The following is a 26,457-nucleotide window of genomic DNA, read 5'->3' as shown; positions in this document are numbered from 1 at the left end:
GAATTATGGAACAAGTGTAAGAAAGAAATCAACACTGATTCACATTTTCCCAGTGATATCCAATACTACTCCCACATACTGGTTGTGGACAGCAGGAAACCACTGACTTCACAAAAGGTAATCCAGAGGGCACATACAATCATCGGTGCACGTACTGCATCACTTTTTCTTAATGTCTGGAATTGTTGTTTTATCAGCTTCTTTTAGCTTCAGTGCCTGTGAAAATGACTTAATCCCCATCTCACAAAGTATATGCTTACTCCTGTCTCCTTCAGTTTTGCTCAAACAACAGCTTCTGTAGCTGTGCAATGAAAATAGATATGTAATAGATCTGGGATAATCTTTCTCTCTTGTTAGTTTATTAGCCCCCAATCTTTCCTGAATCTTTTGTCAAGACAGCCACACAAATAACTGTACTAGCACAGCTCAGAAGGCTAAAACATACATGCAGATACAAATTCTGCATAAGCTGACACCCTTCACAATGACATGCTCATTAGCTTCTACCGCCATGAGAAATGGTTTGCATTAAGAACCCCTTTAGATCTTGATATCCCACTGAAGTGGTCACTGGGTAACCCGTGTCAGAGAAGCTTTAAGACTCTTCGCTTTCTTCACACTCAGGCATCAAGGGAGTGTTTTTCCTACATCTCTAATCATTTCCAAGGATGTGAAATATTAGCAGCCTATGATAATTTAAAAAAAAAAAAAAAAAGCAAAACAAACAAAATACTGGCTTGGTGCAAGTATAAATGTTAGAACAGCTTTTTCTTCAACAGTCAGTATACAGATGGCTTATTACATATGCATAGAAAACTTGGGAAATGTCAGAAACAGAAAATACAGAAGTGATTCTTTTCTGTGTTATTTATTTACGGCAAATACAATGATAAGTGAGGGGAGGAAGTTTTCCATCTTCTTTCACCTTGTCAAGTGCAATCAATTCTACATAATGTGCAACGTTCTTCAGTAGCAAACACAACACTTAACACTCCTAGATTGAATTAATAAAGAGAATCTTAATATATATATTTTAAGTTATACATTTGTATTCTCTCATCTCAGCCCTCTGCTTTTCAGAGAAGGTTAAGAATGACCTAGGTGAAATTTCTCATAAGTAGGCTGTGCATCACAACCCTGCAGGTCTATTACAGGACTCAAAGTCTAAAACCAAAAGATTTTATTATGCAGAACTTTTATTAAAAAGGCTGGAAAAGGATAAGAATTGTCCGGTGACACATCTGTGGTAATTACCTGCCAGAAGCTGTAACAAATATCAGCGAACACAAAGAAAAGGTAGCAGCAGCAATTGTTACTTCAGAAGAGTGGACAAGCAACAGCATTAAGTTTGTCAAATATAGTAAAAGAATAGGGAAAGATTGTGCTCTCTCAAAAACACAGAAAGAATTGACAGTTGGGATGAAGGAAAAGAGGAATGGAACAAATATTCAGGATGACAAGAAAAGAGCATGTTATTAATAATTAAAGTGGAAATCCTTGCATTCGTGGCCATTATTGATAATTACCTCTTTTATTATTTAATTACAATACCAGAAGGCAGTCCACATTAAAAAAATCATTATATGTAGTAATACTTGGCTTCAGGGAGATTAGCCCTTTTGTATCCTATGCTTACTAGTTTACAAAAGCCTTAATATGCTTTTAGGAGCGTTGCATCTGTGGCTAAGAAATTGGTCTCTCTTTATCATCCGACTATCAGTATCCTATAAATCCAAACACTACACTGTTTCACCATTTCTCTAAGATATTTCCCATTATGTCTTAAGGTAACTTCACACATGTAGTATGCTATGACCCTGTGACCAGCATCAATTTTTATAGTTTTTGAAATGCAGTGGTTTCTAGCTGAAAAATAAGTTGTCCAACAAATTCAGTACTTCCTCCAGTAAATCTGCTGGAGCCAAATGTTTACCACCTTCTGTTTGTTAGGTCACTCAGACTTCTGTGATCTGCATCAAATTAAAAAAAAAAAATGAAGCAGTACAGGGTAAGAGGGCCTTGTCTGGGATTGTCAGTTCTGCACTGAAACACGTTAGATAATATTTGTCAAAAAATATTTTCTACATATACCATTATTTCAGTGAATATCAAAACTAAAAACGATTCATAAAATCTCTGTAGTACTTCCTTTATGTAAGAAACAAATCCCTTCATGGGACCACGAAAGGAAAAAGGCCACTCCTCCATGATAAAGAGTTAGATTCAACTTCCATGCAGCATCCATTGCTGACAGGTGGGCTCAGCATTCCATGTAGGTGAAGTGCCTTGACAGACTACCTAAGGAATTGATCTGAGGGTACAGTTCACTCACGCTCATACCACAGTCATCTATACAGGTAGACCAACAAAAGCCTCCAGCAGATGAAATAAAACCAATAGCACTGTGAAATCAAACAGCTTACCTCTTTAACTAGTAAGTCAAAAGCCTTCTGTTGTTCTGGTTCTTCAGAGGTATGCTTCAGCTCTTTTGGCTGCCCATCAAGATTCCCACGACAGTGTTGAAAAGAGTGGTGTAACTGAAAGGAAAATCCTATCTCTTATGTTACGTTGAATAAGGATCGGAAAAAGTAATGGTAGGTGGGGGGTTTCATTCACAAATCATTTTGGAACAAACAAGACAAAAGAGCGGATGCAAGAGTTTATCTGGAAAAGATATACTTGTCAGTATAGGGTACAGACAGGGTACAGAAAACACAGCTTTGGATGAGAAAAACATCTGACAGGTACACATTTACATTAGAATTTTGAGAGAAGGTTTGTAAGAAATTGATGCAATTTTACGTTCCTTATGTTACTTCACAGATATTCAGAACCTATTTATCAGTCAAAATCATTCAAGTAGCTCAGAAATTTTTATTTGTCTGTATCAAACTCACTACATTACTGGTAAGACTAAGGAAGAACAAACCTGAAATACACTGAGGCATTTCCTTTTCTGGAGTAAAATTGAAATCATTGAAAATTATGTCATAAGAAAACAAGTCCAGCAATTAGGTCCTCTTATACCTCTGGTTAATGTCATTGTCATGCTTTTTTGTTTTTTCTTTTTTAGTTAACTGAAGTCTCTAGATGAATAAACATTTATTTACATGAACTGGGATGCTGCAAGGAAAAGTGGATCAGCAAATTTTCTTGTTATGTCTTACTTCTATTTCACTGATTTGCTGTTGCCAAAAGGAAAGTACATCTCTACAATCCTTCCAGACCTGAACTGCATTCTTTTCCTTTCCACAAGCTCTGGTTTAGCCAGCCTATTCAGCTAAATGATTTTATTTTTTTTAATCTCTTTTGTATTTGGGAGGCTAGCAGGTTTTCCAAAGTCAGATGGGCACCCCTTGCTCAAATAACAGATTAACTTCACAGTAGCAGGAGAGAAAATAAGTCTACAGCTATCCTCAGTGATAGACTAGTAAATGGACTCAGCCATCGCTCAAAATTCCTCCTTGACTATGTAGACCTGAGGAAAATGTACAACACAGAGATTCAGGTTGAACTCTCTAGTCTAAATCAGAGTCAGGATCTATACCCCAGAAAGGCGTTCTTCCAACTACAGCTCCCTTCCAGAGTGAATTGATCTTTGCACTACCATTGCTTCCTTACAGAAATTAAGAAATCTCTCCAGTAAAGTCTTCACCAAAACACAAAAAAATCTCACAATATAAACAGCCAAAAACAGCATACTTTTAAAAAGTCATGGCCAGTTGTCTATGGAATTGTTCTTTCATACCAAAAAGTATTTTATGGGCACCACATGACAGTAATTAGCTAAAGAATATACCATGCCCTATAACTCAAATAGTGTCTCTATAGTAAGACAGTAAATGTGACATTACATTTAAACTCTGAAACCTTACATGTACCTGGCAATTGCTATTGACAAGGAGGGTGAATGGCTGATTACATTAGGTAGAATTTCATTATTTTCTAGACATAAATGTCCTGTCATTATTACATTCCCTCACACACTTTAAAATAATTATGGCACCTAAGAATGTTGGTTTAGTACATCAGTCTCTTCCTGTTTGTCTGTCACTTCTTCTGATTAAGCTGTCTCTAATAGGAATAATTGTACATACATTCCTCTAATTCTGTACTCCTCCAAGCAAATTCTTTCTTGCAGTGAGAGATAAGCAAAGAAGCTCCAATTATCCCTATTATAGCAACCACAGGAAAACGTTCCTGTAAGTTGGAAGGCAGTCTAAATTCAGGTCTCCGTTATTGTCTGGACTGATCTACTTGCACAAGAGGAACATGAGGATTTTAATGATGCCAGAAAACCAGCCAACATTTTATTGCAGTTTCCTAGACAGTGACTGACAATCTCACCTAGGAATTAAAAATATACTTCCGAAATCTTGTGACAATGTTCAACTTGCTAAGAAGGGGACTGTGTTTTAAGGAAGCTCAATTATTTTATCGCTGATGCTGTTGTTTCTAGTTTTCAAAAAAAGAAACACTTTCTTCTTAATGTTTTAAAAGGTATTATTTATAAGCTTCCTCTAAGAAGATTTCCACAAACAGCTAATCCATTCTATCCCTTAGGTGATTATTTGCACTAAAATATTTAAGAAATGTGTACTTCATAAATATATATTGTACTATATGTATTAGTTACCCAGTAATGTGTCCTAAATACTGCTTCTAGGATCTGATTACTGTTGGTTTTGAACTGCTGAAAGACGTTGACCTTAAACTCAACAAACAGAACTTTATGTATTTAGATGAATTCCTTTGTGTAGGTGGTAGGAACAATAGGCGTGAAAGCCATCTCTCATAATTCTAGCCACCTAAGAATCAGACCTTAAATTAAATAAAAACAAGAGAACAGTTCAAATCAAAATCCAAAGACTAATAATAAGGAAAAAGTTAAAACCAACCAACCAACCAAACAAAAAAGACAGAAAAATAGTAATCTTCTTAACTGTGGAAGATAATCCTTGGGGAATTTTTGTCTTCCGCTATCAGAGATACATGGAAATTTGCAATTACAAAAGCAAGCAATCAGCTGTATTGCCTAGTTCTACAAAGCTTTGTGACAATCATATAATATGGTAAATGCTTCAAGAAAAATTATTTATTACACATTTTAACATTCTAACTGATGTATTGAACAACTTTTCTTGGTAAAAGAAGAGATCTACAGCCATATCATAACTCATGTTGTCTGCAGGCTGAGAAGATAAAGGAAAAAATAGTACTTTGCATATCAGTCAGTGCAGTTTTACTGCTTCTAGAAAATCATATTTTTTATTATTATTGTCTTTGATGCACCAGACAGGCATTAACAACACTCAAGAGCTTGATCTCTAGTATCTGCTGCTTTTAGCCATCAATGCACTGCACATCTTTGCACACATATTTAACAATTCGTTGCAGTTTTACAGATCACCTTTTGATCCATTCACATTACTCTGAATAGCAATGATGTAGTTAGAACCCAAAGGTGACTGTTTGGTCCCTTCCCTAAGAAAGATCACTTTTACCTGTGATACCTCCAGCAGACAGATTCCTGCTCTGTTATTAAAAATGCCTAACAAGAGAACAAAAAATCCTAAAGGCTTACATTATCCTTTATGCTATTTTTGAGTCTATTCATTTCTGTCAAAGACCTGGATAATGGTACTTCATTGCAAATATTTTTCCTCTTTTCCTAGATTTCCTGGATTGTCCTCTCTGATTTACAGTCAAAATTCCCATTCTGCTCAGTAATTTAGTATCTGGATCCAAAAGAATAAAAACACAATTTAATCCAATATTTCTACCCTTCTGTGATAAGCTTTCCAACAGAAAATGGGTTTGGTAAATTGCCTGAACCATATGATATTAAGATATCTAAAGGAACTTGAAGAAGTGTTTGAACAGCTGATCATAACCTTCTGATAAAAACTACCTCTGAGTCACAGCAAATGTAATGAGAAATTTTGGGAAGGCTCTCAGATGGTTCACAGAGAACAGATCTGAAAAGTTTGCAGCCTTACTGGAAAAGAGGTAGAAAATAATATATGTATATAATATTTTGCCCATGGATATATAGACATGAGATACACTGAAAACTGGAGACTGTTGGCAAAATCTTATCCCACATACACACTGGAGCTCTTTGAAGATACATAGGTTTAAAAAGCACATCCAGATGATAGAGTCCACCTGGATTTCTGAAAGACCTTAAAAGAAACTATGAGAGGTGATCTTTCCATGGGTAATCAGCTAAAACTGTAAGAGTATACACTAAAGTTATATTATTATATTATTATATTATATTATTTGTCTTGTTCCAACAGGAAGCCCTATGCCTTCCCAAAGTCTTCCCTACAGATCCATCAAAATCTCCTAAAACATAGGATGAAGTGATTTCTCCTCCTTCTCCTCTTTTCAGAATACACAGAATTATTAAACAAGAAAACAACTTATTTTTATCAAAATTATTTGGAAAAAAAAAACATTAAAAAAAAAAAAAACACAGGGAAAGAAAAAGCCCTTTTTCCTTCATGGTACGTATTAGTAAGAACTCACAGCATAAAATCAGAAATATCTTGATAGATATCAATAGACTTTACAAGCATCAGCTGTGTTAACTGCTTAGAAGTACAACTTCCCAAGTTAAGGGAAACTTTTCAAGTTATAATCAGAATTTTGCCTTCAAAATCCATTGATAAAACATCACTGCATTTTAATCTTCCTCTGAGCAAAGCACAGCATTTCAGGTTGGGCAGCATGAGACTGAACATAACGTCAATGTTTAGTCAGTTGTCATTTGAGCTTCCTTACGTAAAAGGCTGTAAACTTTGAGGTACTATTCATTGCATCACCTGCCTCATTTCACTGGAAGCACTTGAAAAAGCAATTGTATTTGCATTGTATTAGAACCTCTTAGGACTTTGAGATACCTTATCCAAACCACTCCAGAAAGATAAGATCCATGCTAACTCTTATGGAAGACATCCATACAAACAGATAGCTTTATAACAGAGAGCACCAAATAACATTCTGGTTTTCATTAGGCAGTTTGTTTGTTTAAAAAAAAAAAAAAAATCTTAGAAAAGAATGAATTTTCACTGTTTGTAACGCATAATATTTTATTTTCATCTTATTTTTTATTTTTACTTTTTTTAATTTCTACTGAAAGTCTGGTAATAATAATTCACCAATATGCATTTAAGACAATTATTAAAAAAAAAAAAAAGACTCATTGTAAATATATATCAGAATATTCACACCTTGTAAAGTGATTTATTTTTTCTAACTTGTCAGTGAGTAGATTCATGTATGTTCTTCCTGAGAAGGAAATTTATAAACAAAAATCCACATAAATAAAAATGTTTCACCCCATCCAAACAGACAATCTGAGAGGGAATAGAACTGATTATACAGGGAAGATTGTCAGCTCTACTTCTTTCCTGATATTCTGAGGAAACAAAATACCTGACAATTTTTTTCCCCATTTCCAAGCTTGGTTGTTTTTTCCTCTCTTCCTTTCAGTTGTCACAGAAATAGATTTTTATATAAATTACTACCATAAAACCACTGATAATTTTGAAAAGGTTATATGGAAATCGCACTAACATCAAGAGTCACATTCGGTGAACTTTATGACAGCTTTTGCTATGTTGTTGGCTGATTCAAATGACTTTGCAGAATACCAATCATTCTCCTACATTTGTAGAATAAAACATGAATAAAATATAAAAGTTTGACATTAATAAATATTAATTTACACATTTTTCTTGACTCTGTTCCGTCTCCAGCAAGTTCCAAGTAAAATTTTAGTATGCTCACTTCACAAAGTTCCATTGACCTCTAATGATCATGATGAAATTTGCTTTTCATAATGTACTTTCATGAGCAGTCCGTAACACTTTTATGTTGAATAAGGCTACATCCAGCACCCGAAACTCTACTGTGATAGCTACATTGAATTTTTCTATAGATTAACTTGGTAATGAAAGAAGGTATAAGAGATTAAAGTAATGCTTTGTGATGAGGTTGCAAATGCAATTGGTAATAATTATTTCAACACAATTCCAGTACATTGTTATTAAAATGGAGTGTGACAAAACACAATGAGAATTACTAGTCCTTTCTATTTTCAATGGCAATTATAGTCTGAAAACTAATAGTTAAAAATTTGGCATGGTTAAAAATTAGGCATCACAATAGAAGCGCAGGCACTATATGAACAGTAAGAATGAAAAGAGGATGGATAAAAAGTCATTTTTGTAATAGACTAACAGATCATTGATAGACTGGCAGGGTGTAAAAATGAAGAAAATGCAGGAACATAGTCTTCTCACTGTTGTATCTATCAATTTCCATCATAAATTAATGAATCTGCACACTTCTTTCAACACTGTTGGTCCTAAACAATAACTGGACATGATTGCGGAAATAAGTGGCTCAGGTTACCAAAGTATAAACATATTAATATATTCAAAATCTGCTAACCTTTTTATGTTATGATCTCATGAAAAAAAGAAACAGAACAGTTTCTTTTATTTCTTCTCTGTAAAAGGTATTGATATTATGAAAAAATGTATTGAGAACCGTGTTTTATTATAGCATTTGATGCTAATAAAATGACATTTTTACACTTTTAGCTTCTTTCATATTTGTGTTCGTAAACAACTTGCAAGTTTTGTTCTGAATTAGAAAAGTAATTACTTTCAGAACATTTCATTAAAAATATATTCCATTTCATTTCTGAAGCGATTATAGAATCAAAAAAAAAAGATTGATGTTGGTGATAATCTCTAGGTCCATCTGGTCCAATTCCTGTTCAAGAAGGGCCACCCAGCACAGGGTGCCCAGGCCCACATCCAGGCAGCTTTTGAAACTCTCCAAGGAGGAGACTCCAAAGCATCTTTGGGCAGCCTGTGCCAGAGCACAGCCACCCTCATAGCACAGAAGTTCCTCCCAGTGTTCATACAGAACTTCCTTTTCCAGCTGTGTTCAATGCCTCTTGTCCTGCCCCTGGGCACCCCTGAAAAAAGCCTTGCTCCATCCTCTTCGTACCTCTCCTTTTGGGTATCTATATACATTGATGTCAAATTAAAAAAGCATTGCCAAAGCAGTTACTTCAATTCCATAAATAGTGGTGACAAAACAAAAAAATAGCATTTTCTAGTTCAAAATTGATAATAAGATGAAAGTAAAAGAGAATCTTAAAAAAAAAAAAACAACCCACAAAGTTCAAGTAAAGCACTCCATCAACATAAGCAGTAAAGAAACCTGTTCCTAATGGAATCTTCCATAGGCACAAAGTCAGCTCCAGAAAAAGACTGACCTTAAAAATTAATTTGACTAAAATAAGCTAGCGTTGGCTAGAGGCTATTTTTTTTTTCCCTCAGCTTTGCATGAAGGTCAGCCACAGGCTGACAAAAACAAATCCAGGTGGCATTACAAAATTTCAATAAGCTGGTCTTCAGAGGTCAACTAAGGATAACATTAGTATACTAACAAGAGATCGCTTACAAGAAGAAGGGAACATAGATATCAAGATGTCAGAAAAGGATGTTCAAGATTGTTAATTCTCTTTTTGACAAGAAACAGAAATTTCCACCAGAAAGTAAATAAATATTCATGAAAGGGATTGAGCCATGAGATGAGTTTCTCTGATTATGACAAATTTTCCATCCACATTATGATGAGGCTGTCATTCTGAATATGAGATGGGAAGAGAAGAGAGACGGATAGAGGTTTACTTTCTTCTAAAACAAGAGAATATTCGTAAGAGCATTCAGTAGCTCTGCATTTCTAAAGCAGCAGTAACTCATTTTCTGTTTGGCTGTCTATAATGAAAGAAAACTCTCTTCCCTTCTTTAAATATAATTTAAAATATTTCTCCAAGTATATTGTTAACAAAGAACATGTTTACCCTATTTCTGTAATGTATATCTATGACACATGTACAATGAAGGAATAAAGACATAGGATTACACTGACACATGAGAGTGCTACAGTCTCTACACAATTTCTGGACTTGCTGGAGTCCAGAAATCTGGAAAATCTGATACGGGCATCCAAACTAGATTTGTCCCTTGGCCCAGATTTCCTTATGGAGGGGATAGTCTGAGATTCTATAGCAGAACAAGACAAAGAGTTTCAATATTTTTTGTAGTGTCATCTTTACCCTACCAGAATAAAACTAACCCTAATTTTCACTCACTTGTAGATTTTACCTGCATTAAAAAAAAAAAAATCTGCAAATAGTAATAGGCAGTGGAAGGCTGACAGAAAATTGTTCTACATTGTCATCACTATTAGATAGATTTTTCTGCATTCATTCTTAGTTAAGAGTCTTACTTCTGAGAAACACAAACAAGAAGTCCAGAAGCAACAGCATTTAACAGCAGAATTAACAGCTGATAGGCAAGATTAACCACGGCAGTTACTGTATGGCTTTCTTCACATTGTTTTCCACCTGTTGTGACTGGGAAGGCTTTATATCCCTAACTCCAGCACAGCTGTACATCACACTGAAGTCACAAAGGTAGTGTGATAAAGCGTTTGCTCCCAGGCACTTTACAATCACACTTAAGCACAAGGAGGAAAAAAATTAGCAGGAGGCAAGTTGTAACGTGAGCAGAGAGTGAAGCAAGGAATTGAAGCAGCTCAGTTTCACCTCTAACATTTCTACATAGGACTTGTTGCTTCTCTGTACATCCTGACATATTTGCCTCATTTACAATCAGACATGCTGTCAACTAGAAACGCATTTAATTCTGTAAGCAGAAATCAAGCCTGTTTTTCCCATCCTATACTTCAGACGCATTCGAACAACATGATCTTCAAATGTATCCTTCAGACACAAAGTTCAGTTCCCAGAGGAAATAAAATCTCTTTTTCTCCAAATCAGAAGGCTTACAAAGAAAATCGTTTTATCCTTAAGTTTCCATCTTCTAGTACAACGAGTTGTGTCAGTTCACATCTCATTGAATGAGGGAAAACAATAAAGCTGTTGCAACCCAGCATGAATCATCACAAAACATACCAGTAAGAAAGTCATGCGAGAAACAGTTACTGTCATGGATAATAAACATATAAAAACGTAATACGTCCTGGTACTTGCAATAATGCAGCCAGCAGTGAGATGGCACTGATCATTTCAGCAAAGTACCCTCTTCATTATTTCCTTTCTGACAAGAATCACCGATCATTTCATAATCCAAGTCATTTTACTCCAACATGTAGTAAGTTCTGATAGCTTTAATACAATATTTTCTCTCTCTGAAAGATTCTCATGCATCTAAGGCACAGTAAAAGTAAATTCAGCTTTTTACCAACCTCAATATTGAGAATACATCCACTTTAAAACGATCATGTGAATGGCTGTCTTGAAAAAAAACTGACATGCAGCAATATCTTGCTAACACTGCCTTGCCTTTGCTGATCTCTGGTTGATTTACACTACAGGAAAAGGACATCACTATAAACAGAGTGCTGGAAAGTCCGAAGTTTGAGTCATCTGTGCAAAAGACAGGATCGTTACCTGAGATGTGAGTAAAGACCTGATTGCAGTGTCTTTAATAGCCTCATCTAAGCTGAATTGATATGATTTATAATGGAATTACCCTAACAGAAAAATGGCACACTATGGAGTGGAGACTAACATAAACGATACTCTTAAACAAGTATTGACCATGAACCATGTTCATATTCTCAGATTTAAAACACAGCTCCCCCCAGCAGCTCTCCTTAGTGTATAGATCTGTAAACACTCCTAGACAATCACTTATAAAGATATAAAGACTAATAGGAAGTAGCCACAGCCATGTCCTTTTATTAATTGCAGCCTGGATTAATAAATATAATGTGGCAGACCCACAAAATATAGCATCTATAAACAGGTTACAGTTCAACCCAAGTGAACAAAGACTGCAGCAGCCATCCCCAGCAGTGAAGTATCAAGCTGTCTCAATGGGCCATAAAGCACATTCAGATGAAAGAGCAGTTTAACATTTTTTCTCCCCCAGCAAAGACCTGTGACAATGACAATATTTACAGCACGCACACAAATACAGACGGGCAAAAATTAATCTGCCAAGATCACTTTCCTCAAACTTGTGGTGGTCTTGGGTGAATGAAAGTTTGTTCTGCTGTTCGTCTCTTCTAAAAAAAAAAAAAAAATGGACTGATGGATAATGCTATTCAGAAACTTAATTTCAAACAGTGGTAAGGTGGTCAAGACATGCGTGAAAACGAAAATGCCTGGTCAGTGAAAAGTAGTAGATCACACTTCTTACACAAATCTGAAACCTGTGTGCCACCGCACGTTGTTTTTTAGCATCTATCAAGGCTTTTCACAGAAATGATTTAAAATTAAAAATGGCTTTAATTTTACACGTGCCATCAATTTTACTCAAGCAGTAGTGGATTCTGGGATTTTTTCTATAAGATGAGAGAAAAATCAGTACATCTTTTTGACGTATGCTTTTGAATAAAAAACATTTTACGTTTCAAAATCAGTATTTTTTTTGTTGGCAATTAAAACTAATCCTAAAATATAATTGTTTTCCCCACCCTTCAGCCCACTCAGTTTTATTGTGCTGTATCAGATGTTTCAGATTTTCTTCTCAAAGTACAAATTCCTTATACCATTTATTACAGTTATACAATTGAGATTCAATCTCACATTCATGCGCAATTATGTGCATGAAAAGTTTATCTTAGCAAATTACATTTAAATTGTACAATTACAAAAAGCTTGATGTAAGGCATTTATGTGGATTGTGTAAGAACAGCTTCCTGTTTTTTAATATTATATTGCCTTTCCTTATCTTCCTCTATAAGTCTCTGGCAAACTGTTTTCTAAACTCCTTCTCAAATGATGCTACACTTATTAAAATATAAGGCAAAATCCATACCAAGTGGACTTTAGGTAATTCTCCAGTCAAAGAAGTACAGTTACCAAAGGCAGCCTTTTCAGCTATATGCTGTTCAAGGGATGAATTCCCAATGAAATAAGATTAAAGCATCAACATTTTTATTGCCTACCTCAAAGGGTTTAGCAGTTAATTTGTCTCAGTATAGTAATGTTCTTCACGGATGCTGTGTTTGTTATGGGGACTTTTATAGGACTGCTGAAGTTAAAATGAAGGCAGAAGAAGATTACTGGAGTCAGAGATAGGAAGCGCAATACAGGATTAAATAGAGTATGTTGTTATAGCCCAGAGATTTTCATTTCTTTCTCTCCCCTTCCCTCTGTTTCTTTTCCTACTTATCTAACCACTCCTAAAAATCTCTTGAATAGACATTGCCTGTAATCTACATTCCATTCTTCCATTTATCAGCCCACACACTGAGAAAGGTTTTGAATTGCAACATCATGTTAAGATTTTCTGGACAGGTAATAGGATGCTTGGTTCTCAACTGCCATCGGTGTGCATGCAAATAATGCCATCCCTTAAAAACAACATTTCTCATAGGTTGGGAAGAACTATTGACTAAGTATAATTGATCCATATCCAATGCAAGACATATTCATTCCTTTTATATTTAAAAAAAAAATGCATAAAAGACCTGACAATTTTACACGTTTTTTCTTATTTAACAGAACTATGTCTCTTACCACAAATAATTAAGGCTTGCATATTTTAGTATGAATCAGTCCTGTAATTCAGCAAAATGAATCAACCAATCACCCATCAACAATCCAGTCAAACACAAAGTTTCAATGCATTTAGCCTCCTCTTTGAAAAATAAATAGCAGCATCAACAATTATCAGTATGCACATATATATTTATCAGTATATAAATTACAGTACATAGACCTATATACGTATCAGTATATGAAGTATCAATATTGTATGAATAATAACACAGCACTATCATAAATACACATTATTATCTTGTCCAGGTTTTATTCCCAGTTCTTCTGCCTGCTATATTCACGCACTAACAGCCATTGCTCCATATTCTAATTTTTTTTTTTTTAATGGATTATCCTTGGCACTCCTTATTTACATTGATACAAAAATTTATTTCATCTTAAACTTCCTGAAGACAATCATCCTCCTCATCCACATTTCTACTAAAAAAAAATAGCTTGGAAAAAGATCTTTTCCTGAATTTTAACTTGCCCATCTATTTATCATTCTTTCTCACTTTCTTGAACAAAGCAGTAAAATCCTTATGGACAATCAGACATCAAGTGGCAATGCATTATGTTCACGATGCTTAAAATATTACTTGCCTTAGGCTCTGTCAGCAAAATCAGCCGTTTCACTGGGGGAAGCAAGACTTGTTCCTGAGAGACTCTTTTTCTAGAATCACTGGGCAGAGATTCTGCACAAACACAAATGTCTCTCAAGAAGAAATTGGGTGAGACTGACTCTATACCAGTAAACAGTAATCTCTAGCCTTTCTCAAATAAAGATAATAGACACCATCATATGAAAATTGCACATTTGTTTAAATATCTGGAGACAAACAGTTTTCTTTTAATATAATTTTTCACCCTCTGTCCTCGTATTTAAAAATCATTTTTAGAACTCCACCCTGAATTCAAATGCTCAGATAGTTATCATCACACCACCTGTACAACACAGCACTACAGATTTCAGCAATAGAGTCTAAATCATACATGTACTTCTGCAAAGACTGTTAAGAATTAAGTTTTTTAAAAAATATTAGTACTCAGATAAATAATATCCCAGCAAGCTGGGTAAAACAAGAGTAATATGGAAACGTGTTCACAGATGTTTGTGGCAGGCTGAGAACAGAATGAGAAAGGGTGAGCTTCTGTCTCCTACAGAAAATCTACAGCAGTGTTTGAATGCCCTTGAACTGATCATTTAAGACTAACAAAGCTGAAAGGCTCAGCAACAAGCTCAGATCCAATCAGTTCAGCTGTATGTTTTTCATTAGACAACTGTGGTTGGTTTTGGTTATTTGTTTCTTCAAGATATACAACAGAATACAGGTCTTTGAAAGTCCAAGACCAGAGGTACTGCACTGACTCAAATTCCCATCATGATCATGGCTGTCCTGTCCCTAAAAGCTTGTGTAAATCGAGTATGATATCTTTAGCCTAGCTTACAGCAGGAAGAGAGTTAGGACATCCACACCAACGCACTGGATACTGTGACCACAGCAGAAGCAGATGTACAAGAATCATGTTTCATCACTCCATTTTGCTAGTTTGCACAACCCTGATGTATCAATTTTTTTCTCTTTCCTTAGATCTTGCATGGTGAGAAACAGTAAATAATCACTCTCTATTCACTCTCTCCAGGCTATTCATAATGTTATATTATTTATTTTCCCCCAAGTGTTCACTTCCACCTACACTGGAAATTGAAAAAACATTTAAGCTCTGCTAGCAGAGAAGTTGCATCACACATTTCACTACTTTATTGTCCATTTCCCTACTACATACTGTTAATATTTTGACTCAATCAAGAAGACATTCAGATTTATGCAATAATAGTACTTATTTTTTCTGTTTGCTTCTCTGTTACTTCCAAATAATATTAACATTGTATTATCCTTGTTTGTGCTACTAAAAAAAAAAAAAAACAGGAAAAAAATTGAGTCAAGAAACATCAGAAAAAATGGATTTTCATTAAATACATTCTTCAACAGCTACTGCTGGCAGAACAGTCCTATAGTCAGGCAGCATTCTGAAGATCCCAATGTCCTGAAATACCACAATAATTTTAGTTCTAGAAAGATATGTGCTTGTTTTGGTGAATTAGTTAGCTATTATCAGGATAATTATGGTATTAGAAGTCAGAAATTCAATTAGAAAAGTGAAGAAGCCATTTGGGAGTCAGCAGCATTCAGCAATGCAAAGTGCCAGTTCAGGTCAGGAAATTCAAAACACTGCAGTCAGCTGAAAGAGAAGTAGTGTCATGGATAAATAAAATGGGCTCGTAACTGACTCACCTAACATGCAACTTGACATATTTCTTCTAGTCAGAGCCTCATCATTTGAGAAGATGAAAGAAAGCAGCATCTTTGTGAGCACAGGCACTTATCAGAAGTATTTAGTTTGGATGGTCTCAACTGGAAAAAAACATTCCTTGTTGAATAACAGACTTCACACATGTTTCATGCTGAGATCTGAAGATATCACAGTCTAAGGTAGCAAGAAGATAGGGAACTTTGGCATTGTCAAAACTTTGCAAGTAGAACTGGATCACAGGCAGTCATAATGTGTGACCAGCCATTCCACACACGTTGCTGAATGTATTCACATTAGAAAACGTGACAGCGAAAGTACATGAAATTGGCAACAAATATTCAAGAATTTGTATCCTCTTCATTGCCAAATTAGAAAAAAAACTGCCTCTTTACTCATCCAGAAAGCCCCTCTCCTGAAGACAGACAGCAGACTGCATGGCCACCGTACTCCACAGTAAAGACCCACCTGCTTCCTTCCAGCACTGTGCGCTCACAACTGCCACAAAGAACGAGAGCCAGCTAAAGTCATGGACTTCACCTACAAATCAATGAAGAAGTGGCACGATTCCTGGAAATGTGGGCTTAAGTGGTATTTTCTGCAGGCTGCAGTTGCTGTAACTTGTAACTGGTTTGCTGGTAGAGCCACTGACAGCATTGGCACTGAGTGCTCCACAAGAAGCAAAGAGGAAGGAAACTGACAGGGAATAAATCAAAACCTCTTATTTCTATTTTTAGATGTAAGAGTTTCCCTAGGGATTATTTAAGAAAGTCGACTAATGGCTAATAGATATGCCAATGTGCAGCACTCCAAGCTTAAGGGAAACAATCTTTAACATTTTATGTTGCACAAAATTTTCCCTTATGTGTGGGGTTATAGGATTATTGTTCTCTTGAAAAGCTGGGAGAAGATACTAAATAAATTCTATCACTGATAAACAATTTTTTGTAAGGAGGCAAAAATCATGCTATTTTAAGTCAGAAAATTACTGATCAGTACAGTTCAGAAGTTACAACCAAACACACACAGAGAACACACTATTTGGGATACGACACTCCATATCATATAAGCTTGGAAGAAAAAAATCAAGTACCTGAAAATAAGTTTTGTAAAATTCCACAGGATGAAGAGTACTTCCACATTTTTCTTTAAGAATTCTTGTATTTATCTGTGCCTTAACATTAGCTATTAGGAAAGCAGCTTGAAGTCTCTATACATTAATGCCTGTCTGAACTACAACTAAGATTCACAAAAGCAGCAGAATATCTCAAGTATTGCTATTGTAGTATTACAATATTGTATTACTATAGTAAAACAGTCAGAAAGGACTACAGCCACTGGGAAACTCAGTCAGAACTACCCACTAAAGAACTCCCTTCTCAGCAAGAGGAGATGGCAACTGTATGAGCATTTAACTTAGCACATCAGATTTTACTTCTGGTGACAAAATTGCTAGATAAACCTTTCTTTATAAGATTTCTGAACGTGGATGGTGGTTACTATTATTTTAACTCTCTGCATGCTTTGTTTATGTTTGAATATGCTTCCAATATATACATCAGTCCTTCTCTGCCATTGTTTCTTATTTTCTAGTTGTCAAAGAGGTAAACGAATTCATTTGAGAAAGAAAATGAGAATAGGAAGTTAAAACAACACAGATGAATTTTATTATGTTCAAAAAAGTATCTGTTAAAAATGCTGGTGGGTCAGAATGATCATTCCATCCTTTTTCTCTGAAATCACAGAACAAAGAAAAAAGACTTTATTAGAAAAAAAATTATTGAATTAAGACCATTAAAAAAGTAATATAGACATCTTGGATTATTGTTATTTTTCTGCATTAGAGAAGAAACCTGATGCTGAGATGAAAGTTAGAGTCAAACGCAATGACTCCCATGCAGCCTCAAACACCAGCATTAACCTTTTGTTCAGCAAAGTAGAATTCTATCCTATACAGGACAGAAATGCTGAAAATATGAAAGGGTATATCCACGTGCAAGTATAATTCATATTTATGCTTAATTTTTTCTAATATAGATAGATAGATAGATAGATAGATATATTTCCAGTAGCCTTGGTATCAGTCCCTGTCGTTTCAAGAACAAGTCTAGTCCTCAGCAACTTTGCCCAAATATACTAATCTGTAGATCCCAAAAGGAACCTGAATTTCCTTAAGAGGCTTTCCCCTTTGGGAGAATGTTGATAGCAGCAGAAGCCTTTGTATCCTGGGCTGGCCTGGATGGCAGCTCTGGCAGCACAGACCCTCTCAGCACTCCCAGGGAATCTGGGCCCCCTCACAACCCCAGGGAGACTGAGAGGCAAGAGAACAGGCAGTTTCCATCGCAGGTTTGGAAAAAGCTGTTGCTTCTCTGACAGAAGTTCATACTGGTGCTCCAACTGCATGCATCATCATGAAAAAAACAAAATAAAGAAGAACTAAAAAAACTGACAAGTGATATAAATGCATCTAAACAGCCGCCTGAATATAAGAACACAGCAACTCTCAGTGGAGGTTTAGTACATGTGGTGTGGTTTAAGACTTCTATGCCACACAAATCAAGCACATGATAACATGAAGAGACAAGTAACCTAAAATAAGTATGTTCAGAACCTAGATTAATATTTAAATACTAACTGAAGACACTGTTTGCACACGGTCCTGCACCAGAACATTCTTGAACAAGAAAAGTAACTTACTGGACTCACCAAGCTACAGTTTTGAACTGAAGTCTCCAATACAAAGTACAGCATCCATTTTAAAACTTAATTTTAGACATGCACAAAATCTTGCTTATAAATCACAAGAACAAGATACAAACCACTGTAAATTCCTGTGTTTCTAAAACTCATATTTCCCTGCAATTATTATTCAGATGCTACTGATTTTCTTTGTAGCTGGAGGATACTTCTCAGCTGCCAAGTGATGTTCTGGTATATCTAAAAGACCTGATCTTCACTTTCATTGAACCTAACTGAGACAGAATAGTAAGAGAAAACAATTTCCTTCCCAAGATACCATTGTGTCACTTACTTGTGACAATGCTTTTGCAAAAAAGAAATTAAATTAAAATTAAAAAATAAAAATAAAATAAGAAAACCAGCAACAAATGCAAGTATGTATGCCCAGATACGCAGACAACAAATCCCCACGGCTGCTGAAGGCAAGCTTACAGCTGGGGTTACGAAGCAATAGGGTTGCAACACTACCCTAAATGAGGGAAATGCAATTGTTACATACTGAAAACATTTTACATTGAGGTTGGAAAGCTTTCGAAATTTTAGTAATTATATCTTAGAGCATAGCGTTGGTGTCAGTCTCCCCTGATATCACCTGCCATTATGGTACAAACTACTTTGAAAAATCCTATCAGGTATTTATACCAGCCATCCAAACATCAAAATTCTCCTGGCAAAAGAAGACACAAAATGGAATGTCTCCATTGTCCACCTGGATTTCTTCCACCCAGATGAACAGCCCTAATGTTCTTCCTAACGTATGCTGGCAGTAGCTGATGATCTAAGTGAGCAGAAGAGTTCACGCACTGACTGCTGTTCCATGTGATTACATTATTTATTGATCTAGGAAAGAAAAATGTTCTCCACAAGACTTTCTGCTAGGACACATTTTCCTTAGTGGTTAAAAAATATAAGGCAAATTAAAAAAATCTAGGACCTGAGGAAGTTTTTCACCCAGGTGGTGACACGCTGGAACAGGTTGCCCAAGGAGGTTGTGGATGCCCCATCCCTGGAGGCACTCAAGGCCAGGCTGGATGTGGCTCTGAGCAGCCTGGTCTGCTGGTTGGCGACCCTACACATAGCAGGGGGTTGGAACTATGTTATTATTATGGTCCTTTTCAACCCAGGCCATTCTATGATTCTATGACATAAACTGGCACGAAGATTTCATTCTTCTGTTTTGATTCACAGACCCTTCAGAAAAGAGCCATCTCCCCCCAGTTGTAACAATCTACATTCAGCTTTACAGAGCTGAATCCAAGCTTACCTTTTCTGGACTAACAGCATCAGGCAGGTCCTCTTTTGTTGACATCTGCTCCTTTTCCAGCATAGAGGAACAGCACGGTAGTCTGACACTACACGGGCATTAAGCGAGCTGGTCAGGAAATAGCAGGCTAACTTGATGAAAGGAATTGCTACCTCAGTGTTCTATCACTTGGTAAATGTAAAAAATATATGTTGGAATGTATAGATTCTGTGCATGGCGTGAGAAAATCTAAAGCACATGGGAGGAACAAACACTGGCCTTAATTCTTCATCGGATAATTGGAATGAAAATGAACAGCCAGAAATGAAATCAGAAGTGTCAGAAGTTCCTGCCACCATAAGCAGTGATCACACTAGAAGGCTGTAGAAAAAATTTCATGGTTAGTATCATCACTGATATTTTTCACATCCTGATAAAATCAAAGCAGTTTTTGAATCCTATAATTACAGTAAAATTCAGAATGCTCTATTTTCAGAAATAAGAATGGTACTTATTAAAAAAAATATATTAAGAAGTTCATTAATTAAAAAAATTTCACTGACTAAAAATAAATCCCACTCTTACTCACCTAGGAGATTCTAACTCCTCCTGATTTTCTTAATACCTCTTTTCTTATCCATTCATCTGAGGAAATTATAACACATAAAAATGACCAAGCACAATCAGAACAAGTCCATTCATAGAGAATCCAATAAAGTAATAGCCCACCTAATTACATATTTGCCAAAATAGCTAGTGGCTAAAATGTTATTGCTTGGATACCACCATTTCATTCTATCCAGGCTGTTAATTTCTATGACACCAGTATACACAAAGCTGCCAGTTTGGCATTTTGGCCTCATTAACTCCAGCCCTATCTGTTCCCTGGTTTTAGAGAATCCTTCTATGCCTAGACACATGTTTTGTTCCTGTTTAGCTCTGTCACATGGCTGATCTGATGGAGATGAGTGTCAGCTGGTAACCTTTTCAGGATGCCAGAACATCAGCAGCCAATGTAGCTAACATCGAATGTACAAAATGTCCAAATTTCTCACTCCCGTTTCCCTTTCAGGATGAAACGAATTGTTGTCCAGAGATTTGCCATTGAGACTGAGTTCTTTTCTGCACTAAGGGCAATGCTACAGTCTTTTTTTTTTCTTTCATATAATAAATGCAGTGGTTTCCTATTCTCAGGTAGAAATTAAAAATTAGGTTGTGGCAAAAAAGGAATTTGTTATTTACCTATAAAAGCAAGCTACTCAAACTCACCACTCTTTTCAAGCCTGAACATTAAAATTGCATTTTTCAGTAGACTGCATAACAAGAAGTTACCTACTTTTGCATAGGATATGTCAACATTAAAGATTAATCGATATTTTTGCCCCATCACTATCTTGCTGTCACTGAAGAAAAGCTGCTTAGAAACAACTTAAAGATTAGTTGCTTTCTTCTAAAAGGAACCTGCAAATTTGCTAGGATTAATCCCATTACCTGCCTCTTTGCCCCCCCTTTCCTAATTAAAAGGCTTCTCTAATCTAGTAGGCAATATTCGCCATCATTGCAAATCAGCGTGTTCAGATGCCACAATATTTAGCATCAGCAAAATTCAAGACAAGGAAGTTACACATTCTTTACCCATGAGAATAAAACAGCTGCTGAAACACCTTTCCAGGGCATGTGCTCACTTCCCCATTATGCAGAGTTCATAAATCAAGAGTGGCTTCCTTTCTGAAAAAAAATATGTTCCGAATTTTCATCCTCAATTCAGTTGAAGGTAAAGTCTGCTTCATGTTGCCTTGTGGATTTGATTAGATAACAACAACAGGCTCTTACTTTATATGTCTCCAACATTAGAAGTAAAAGGTCTTGTTATTACTAATGGTAATAATTTGGTTAAAATTCAAGGAGGTGGAACAAAATGTCCTGCTACTCCAGTTTTACAGCTACATGAATACTTATGAAGTTAGTACAGCATGGATGGACAAAGGTTTTGGAATAATTCTGTGTCAACTTTGTACATGTTGAAAGTGATGAGGAAAACAGGCCTGTTGGAAGCAAGTTTTTTTGTGCAGAGCTGCTGCTTAGAGCACAAGATGCGTTACGACTGGAATGCAGATCTCCATTAGATTTTGCTAGATTTTTAAATCACGCTCAGTAAGTTATTCAAAGCATGCTCTGATCTTGACATGTTTGAGAACACTTAGGAATATGGATGAGAATTGGAACTGACAAACCATGCAAAGAATCTAAGTGGATTGTCATTTTTATTTATTGTGTCAAAGAAGGGTTTCTTCTTATGTTACTGACATCACCATTAGGCAGCCTGCATATCACCACATCTTACACTGAATAAGTTGCACTGTGTCAATGAACGAGCTAGGATGACTGTTCCATTTTATAACAGGTAGACTCATCCTCACAGAGGTATGAAGACTTTCCTCCTCCAGAGGTAACAATAACATGGAAATTAGGAGGAACAGGTCATAGTACCAAATGTTTCTGGCCACAAACTAATAACAAACAATTATAGATCTATAAATGTCTCATTAGATATAACTGTTAATATTCACCCAATACTCCAAAAACCATTAGAAAGCATTACTCTTCTTTCCCATCATCATCTAGTTCACAGAGGACAGGCTTACACTAGTAACATACACAAAAGTTTTGTTTCAAGTCTCAAAATAAGTCTTTCAAAGAATCACACAGCTGTAGGGGTTGGAAGAAACTTCTGGAGGCCATCTAGTCCAATCTTAAGCTAAAGCAGGTTCCCTACAGCAGCTGACACAGGTAGGCATCCCGATGGCTCTTTAATATCTCCAGAGAAGGGCACTCCACACCCTCTCTGGGCAGCCTGCTCCAGGGCTCTGTTGCTCTAACAAAAAAGAAGTACTTCCTTGTCTTTGACAAGGTGAAGAATAGATCTTATAGCTATCAAATCCCCTGCAATAACATTTCATTCCTCTAACTAGTACACTGAGGAGCCTTTAGCAAGCTCTTCAAATTCTGGCCAGGGCCAGTGCTGAACACGTATGCCATACATACAGATGGTAACAGTCAGGGGTGAATGTTGGCACATCAGAAAGCAGTGCCTTTAAAAGCATTTTAAATAACAGACTGCACTCACAAAAACATGAGATGCTTCACCCTATTCACCCTGTCTGAAGAGGATCGGAGCAAGGTTTGCCACTGGTCACACATAAATGGATCTCTGTAGTGGTTGACCCCAGTCAATTAATGTACCCAGAGCTCCTTCCACTGGTTACAGTCTCCCAGACTTTTTGGCCCCCATTACTCCTATCCCTCTCTCATTGCTTGTGCCCAGACCTCTCATCCTACAAACCCAGTAGTCCAGCTTGAAGTTCAATTGTGTGCCTGCAAGCACAAACAGAAAAGAGCACGCTCATACAAAAAGCTTACACTTCATCGCTCTCTTCCATTCTTTCCTCCTTAATCTGCCCTCACCTCCTGCCATATGAACAGCCCACTCCTACATACTTTTTCCCATTGGTTCTCATTTCACTACATTCATACCCACATTTGGTATCTCTGATGCCATTACCCTTTCTGTGAGGGTAACCTAAATCTTGTTGGCATTGCAAGACTTCTCTGCCCCACACGTGTCCTACGTGCCCCTTAATTATGTGGTAAGCTATCTGTTAAGTCTCTCTTGCTTAACTCCCCATTAGCCACCTGTTAAATCCAGCTGTGCTCACATACTGCCTGTACCAAAACCTGATAATTTTGATCCCATTACTGAAGTATTTCCCTTTCATATGCTAATACTGATATGGCTATGTAGCTACAGTTGCCCTTGCAAAATTCCACTTCCCTTGCGATTAATTGTGAGGTTTGGATGCTTTTCTTGTAATGCCCACTCAGCTATCTGTGAAATCTGACCATTTGCCAGCCCTAGCAGACCTTTCTTCCACTCATTTCTGCTGTGATTTCCTCACACCCCTCTTTGCCTTTAGTTTTCCCTTCTTTTAACCTGGCAGTCTGTCCAATTTTTTATACCCACCATTCTCCTGTTCCCTCTTCATTCACAAAGATGGGTATTCTAAGAAAAACTAGAAAAGTCATGAGATCTAAGCAGATCTGACTTCCGCTTGGGTAAGGGTGTTATTTGTACATATATTTCTCCTCCGTCAAAGGAAGTATTTATTTTCTTTCAAGTCCAAGAAAAAACAGTGCCTTTATATAATCTCCCTTTTTCTTCCATCAGGTTTTTGCTTCTGTTAACAGGAAAATAGTCATCCATAAGATCTCACTCTGGCAGACGTCAGCTCCTACTTGTTGCAACGAGAATTTAGCAATAAAAACAAGCGAAGAAAAGGGGATGATGAAGCAGGGCTCTTCAGCAGCAGGAAGATGGAAAGTTTCCTTTTCCATTTACCAGTGGTGTAACAGCTGAGCACCCATTAGTTTAACTCATGGACTTGGGCTTCATTTCTTTGCTACCATTAATCACTTTATCTTTCACTGAGAGGACAGAAAGGCACACTGGATTCTGCTTTTGAGATTGTGATAAGATTTCTACAATAGGAAAAATAAGACAGTTGAGTAAATAAAGCATCTTTTTTTAATCAAAATTATCAAAGACTCGTTAATATAAGCATGCTTTGATTGTTTGAGGATGTTTGTACACTGCTAATGCACTCATACAGAGCCAAGTCAATTCCAGAGGGAGCTGTCAAATTAAAACTCTGTTGCCCATATCACCTGCTGCTCTAATCTCCTCAGATCACAAACCAGTTCAGTCAGCTCTGTTTCTCAGCTTTCCAATTTCCCGCGACGTGAGAACACAATTGTGATCCATTTACACTGCAGAAACAACTGCCAGAGCAAAGATTCATTACGAGCTGCTCTTCAAGTAAGCGAAGATGCACAACAGAGCACCAGCAATGATACACATCAGAGCTCTTGAAACAACACCAGAGTTATGCCAGAAAATGAATATTATTGTAAAAACTTGTCAGCACTCTTGTTCTGAGCAGAGTATCAGTATTTCTTCTCTTTGAAAGTGTATCTTGAGGTCCACTAGAGGCAACCTAGAATCAGATGGGACCAACCTGTTCACCAGTAATTCCTGGCATCTATGCACTTTCTGGTTAAACAACGCACATTGCAAATCCCTTCTACTTTTCTGAAGCAGGTTCAGCTCTGCTACTATAGAAACAATAACACCAACAGAAAAGATAGTGGTTAGGTCAGACGATCAAGGAAGCAAATCTGAATTCTCAAAGGCCTAAGGAAAACATGCAAATAAATCATGTCCTGTTGTTGCTGTTTTTATGTAAATTAACAGGAGATAAATGGGACTCAGAGATATAATTTCAATGGTATTTGGATCTGGGCACATAAGACCCTCAAAAACTATTTCCCTAACAATACCGAGCATCTGACAACGTGGGCTCCTACTTCCAATTTAGACATGCAAAAATCACAACATTCATTATTAACATACAGAATATTAGTGATTAATTCTCCATGTCCATTTACATTTAACGTAGTGTTCATTTATTCAAATTCTTCAAAGTCAAATGTGACAATTAAGCACATAACATTACCATATATGTGCTTAAGCAATTGCTAAGTTTTATGATTACACCTATAAAAACAGGCTTGCAGGCCAGCCAAGAGTGAGGACTTAGCACTGTACACTACTGCAAAGAGCATGCAGCCTGAGCAGATAAAACTGATAAGGGGTGGAAAAAGGGATATAAACACAAAGCAGAGCAATCAAAGATTTATCTTAAAGAAGAAATAGGTTAGTAATCTAGGGATCAACTAAACAAAGAGAAGAGAAGAAAAAGAGAACATTGATACTAAAGGCAATGAGGCAGAAAGTAAGAAGGGCAAATGTGGAGCAGAACTGATGAAAAATAATAAAAATTGAAGAGAAAAAAAGGATTGAGTAAGATGATCAGTTTGTCAGAATGTCCAGACAAAGCCCTAGAAGAATAATCCAAGTCTAAGGGCTCCAGCATTGCCTACTTCTACACAATCCAATCCTCTTTTTTTGATTCAAGAATACATTTAAATGGACAGCTATCTGACAGGGCAGGGAAAACCTTTGCCTGAGTTCAGAGATGTCTGATTTTTCAGGTCAGTACTTAACAGTGTATACTCCAAAAGTAAATGTGTCTCAGCTTAAACACTCCATACTGCATTAGTTTTATAGGGGTGGGAAGCTTCAATATTCTTTCTACACCTATAAGCGTTTGAAGGTTCTTTATTTAGTCAAATCATATTTATACAATTACATAATATAATTACATTTTTTGAAAAGTAAAAAAAAATATGCAACTAAACATCTTTTTATCATAGAATCAACAAGGTTAGAAAAGACTCCAAGTCCAGCTGTCCACCTTTCACCAGTATTTCCCACTAAACCACATACCTTAGTACAGCATGCAAATGTTTCTTGAACACCTGCAAGGACAGTGACTCCCTCTCCTCCTTGGGCTGCCTGTTCCAGAGTCTGACCACATTCTTGGAGAAGAATTTTTTCCTAGTGCCTGACCTGAATCTCCCTGATGCAACTTGAGGTTTC

The sequence above is a fragment of the Phasianus colchicus genome, chromosome 9 (genome assembly GCF_987193195.1).
Source record: "Phasianus colchicus chromosome 9, bPhaCol1.hap1.1, whole genome shotgun sequence".
Lineage (NCBI taxonomy): Eukaryota > Metazoa > Chordata > Aves > Galliformes > Phasianidae > Phasianus > Phasianus colchicus.
This window is presented reverse-complemented; position numbering follows the sequence as displayed.